A 4049-nucleotide genomic window follows, 5' to 3' on the forward strand; every position below is an offset into this window, starting at 1 on the left:
CCCGCAGGCTTAATGTATATTCGGGTTAAATCCCGCAGGAAGGCTTCGTGCTGGTAATGTATATCCGGGTTAAATCCCGCAGGCTTAGTGCTGGTACTATATCCGGGCATAAAGTTCCGCAAGCTTTAAGCTAGTAACTGGATTCGGGTTTTGAAACCTAGTAGGCTTAACGCCGACGATTTGAACGAGATTACAAATTCAAATGTTCAAAGTAAACTATTATCGAATATGTATGATACATGGTAATGACCAGGTAAATATTATGTACTGTTATGTGAATTGATTGCAAAGTGAGTCATTAGTATCAAACAACGATATAACTATGTGAATGATTAATATATCTATGAATAAGAGAAATGACCAATTCGATCGATGTCTGCCATTATATGAAAATATGTGAATTAAATTAGTTGTATGAGCCATAAAGTAAAGTGAAGCATGTGCTGAAAATTTCTTTGTGTATTTATATTAAATAGCAATGTCTTTATGTGTGGTATACTTGTGTATATTTGGCCTAGTGATTGTAATTAGAATACGAATTTGGTAATATTCATTGTTCGATTTAAATGATATGTTTTAATTGTTGAAATGCTTAAAACTTACTAAGCCTCGAAAGCTTACTCTGTTTCTTATCTCTCTGTTTTATAGATTGTTGATTTTGGCCACCGACTCGGGGATCGTCAGCAGTTCATCTTACTATCAATCTTGTTGGTACAGTTATATTTTGGTCTCGATATGGCATGTATAGGTTGGACTGTTGATAAAATATATTTTGTAATTGTAAACATTTTGGCCGTATGAAAATGGCATTTATAACCTATAAATCTGTATGTATTCAGTTCGATTTCTGCTTCTGTTGATAGATTATGTGATTGAAAAATTAAATGTTCATCTTGGTAATACCTCATAGCCTAAACTGGCGATCAGACTCGGGCTAGGGGTGTTACAAAAGGAGCTTGGGGTGTCGAAATAGGTGTTGTAGACGGCGCAAGGGCGTGGGGGGTAGGGCATGTGGAGTTGCAGTGGGTAGGGTTAGGGATTTTTGGGGAGGGAGATGATAAATAGTGAGGAATTTATATAGATTTTGGGGCATACGCCCGTGTGCCCTTATTTTTTCCCATGTGTTTCGCGATTTTAAATTTGGGCGCATCTAACATTCAGCCCATGCCTGTGTTGCTTGGGCGTGTGGGTGCACACGGGCATGTTGCACGGCTGTTTCTTGCTTCGTTCGCTTCTCCCACGCCCGTGTATATAAGTCTACGCCCGTGTTCGTTTTGATAGTGTCTACCACGGGTGGATGGCATGGGCGTGTCGCACGCTCGTGTTACATTCTCAGTTTCAACCATGGTTTCAAGGCATGGGCGTGTCTCACGCCCGTGTTGTTTTGGCAGTTTCGCCCATGGCCATGTCGCACAGCCGTGGCAACTTATCGCATCCCGTGTTGGGGAAAAAATCTTGCCCTGTTTTCACACGGCCTAATGCACGCCCGTGTGCCTGGCCGTGTGGGCTTTAGCAAGCCTGCGTTCCATGATTTGGTTTGGATGTTAGATGATAAAAACTAAAATTTATAGAAATTAACATTATTAGTGCTCAGGTTGCCTCCCGAGAAGCGCTTATTTATAGTCTAAGCTCGACTTACCTCTCTTCTACATGGTCAAGCTGGTGTGAGGAGTTTACACTCCTCATCCCTGCTATCAACTTTATCAACATAAGGTTTAAGACAGGTATTGTTTACCTTAAATGTACCAAATTTGGGATGAATTACCTCGACTGTACCATATGGGAAAATACTGAGTACCGTAAGAGGAATTTCTTCGTTAGGTTTAGGTGTGGCAATGCGAGGATCTGCTGCATCTCGTAGTACTTTGTCTCCAACCTTAAGTTGATTTTGTGAGATATTGAGCTTATCCTGGCTCGATTTCAGTTTATCGAGTGTTCTTGATTTCTGTGTCTGCCATTCATCTAGCTCCTCGATTTGTAGCCTTCCTTCTTCATAGATAAGTCCTTTGTTGTTGTTTGAACACGGCTCATATGTGTTCTTTGAAACTGTTTCCTGCATAGAGGGTGTCACCACATGATCAGCACTAGTAGAATGATTTATACAACCACCTTTAATTTTCGATGTGTTACTCGAATTACGAGCTTGAAGGGTGATTGTTTCGTCTCCCATACGAAGTGTGAGTTCACCTGTACCAACATCAATAATGGTTCTAGCAGTCACTAAAAAGGGTCGTCCTAAAATTAAAGGTGCGTTACTATCCTCTTCCATGTTTAGAACAACAAAGTCTACTGGGTATATAAATTTATCGATCCTAACAAGAACATCTTCAATGATACCCCTAGGAAATCTAATGGTTTTATCAGCCAATTGAATGGTCATCCTAGTTTGTTTGGGTTTCCCAAGACCTAGCTGTTTAAACATTTTATAAGGTATAACATTAATGCTTGCCCCTAAGTTAGCCAATGCATTATGAATATCTAAACTACCAATTAAGCAAGGAATTGTAAAACTCCCTGGATCCTTCAATTTGTTGGGTATCTTATTCTGTAATATGGCTAAGCAAATTGCATTCAACTCTACATGCGACGCCTCATCCAACTTCAATAAACAGCAAGTTAATATGTAGTTTCTTTAAAAGTTTAAGGCATTTACCAAATTGTTCGTCTCATCAATCTTTCCTTGTTGCATTAGGGTATGGTACACGAGGTTTATATTCTGTACTCACTGGCTTTGGGTCATTTTGGCCTACCTCACTCTTACCTTTGCTTACCACAGTTTCTTGCCTTGGTTTTGGAACTAACCCTTCCTCATATTGAATGGCAATATCGTTGAGTTGCTCCCTTGGGTTAGATTCAGTGTTGCTTGGCAGCCTACCTTGTGGTCATTTAGAAATCAACTTGGCGAGCTATCCAATCAGAGTTTTGAGCCCCTAGATTGATGCTTGTTGATTTTTGAGTGCTATTTCGGTATTCTAAAAATGAGTTTCTGACACCGAGATGAATTTGGTTAGCATCTCCTCAAGGTTCGGCTTTTTCTCCTGTTGGTACGGTGGTTGCTAAAAGCCTAAAGTGGGTGGTGGTCTCTGATGTAAGTATTGCTATAAGGATTGTTTTGAGATTGAGGATTGTTACCCATGTAATTTAACTGCTCGTTCTCCATGATGTGGCCATAAGGTGGGTATTCTGAACGACTTGATCCACCTCCACTTGCTTCGCACTGCATTACTAGGTGAACCTGTGAAGAACTAAGAAAACCATCAATTTTCTTATTCAAGAGTTCTACCTGATTAGAGAGCATGGTGACCAAATCGACGTTATAAATGCTGGCTGTTTTCGTTGGCTTTGTCCTCATGACTTTCCATTGATAGTTATTCAGTGACATCTCCTCTATAAATTCATAGGCATCTTCAGGTGTCTTATTATTGATGGTTCCGCCAGCAGCTGCGTCAACCATCTGCCAAGTCGAAGGATTCAGGCCATTGTGAAACGTTTGAACCTGTCGCCAGAGTGGTAACCCATGGTGAGGGCATCTTTGCAAAAGGTCCTTGTATCTCTCCCATGCATCATAGTGTGTTTCTAAATCCATCTACACAAAAGAAGAGATATCGTTATGTAATTTAGTCATTTTAGCCGGGGTAAAATATTTTAATAAAAACTTTTCGGTCATTTGTTCCCAAGTAGTGATTGACCCCTGTGGTAACAAATTTAACCACTATTTAGCTTTGTTTCTCAATGAAAAAGGGAATAATTGAAGGCGAATGGCGTCATTAGAAATGCCATTAGTTTTAAATGTATCACATAGTTCCAAAAAGTTTGCCAAGTGAGCGTTGGGATCTTCGTCCTGCAAACCATCAAACTGAACAAATTGTTGTATCATTTGAATTGTGTTAGGTTTCAGCTCAAAAGTATTTGCAGCTACAGCAGGTTTAACTATGCTCGATTCAGTTCCTGTTAAAGAAGGTTTAGCATAGTCATACATAGTGCACGGAGCAAGGTTCTAATTAACATCAATCGCAGGAGGTAGCAGATTTTCTTGGTTTTTAGCCATC

The 4049-nt window shown here is 40.0% G+C and overlaps 1 non-coding gene across 1 annotated transcript; it reads left to right on the forward strand.

The window, feature by feature from the left end:
- Positions 1 to 3512: 3512 nt before the first annotated feature.
- LOC128291030 (small nucleolar RNA R71) lies at positions 3513 to 3618 on the forward strand. Its single transcript, XR_008280808.1, has one exon. It is a non-coding gene; the product is annotated as a small nucleolar RNA R71 (small nucleolar RNA).
- The last annotated feature ends 431 nt before the right edge of the window (positions 3619 to 4049 follow it).

This window comes from Gossypium arboreum, chromosome 3 (assembly GCF_025698485.1).
Source record: "Gossypium arboreum isolate Shixiya-1 chromosome 3, ASM2569848v2, whole genome shotgun sequence".
In the NCBI taxonomy this organism is placed as follows: domain Eukaryota; kingdom Viridiplantae; phylum Streptophyta; class Magnoliopsida; order Malvales; family Malvaceae; genus Gossypium; species Gossypium arboreum.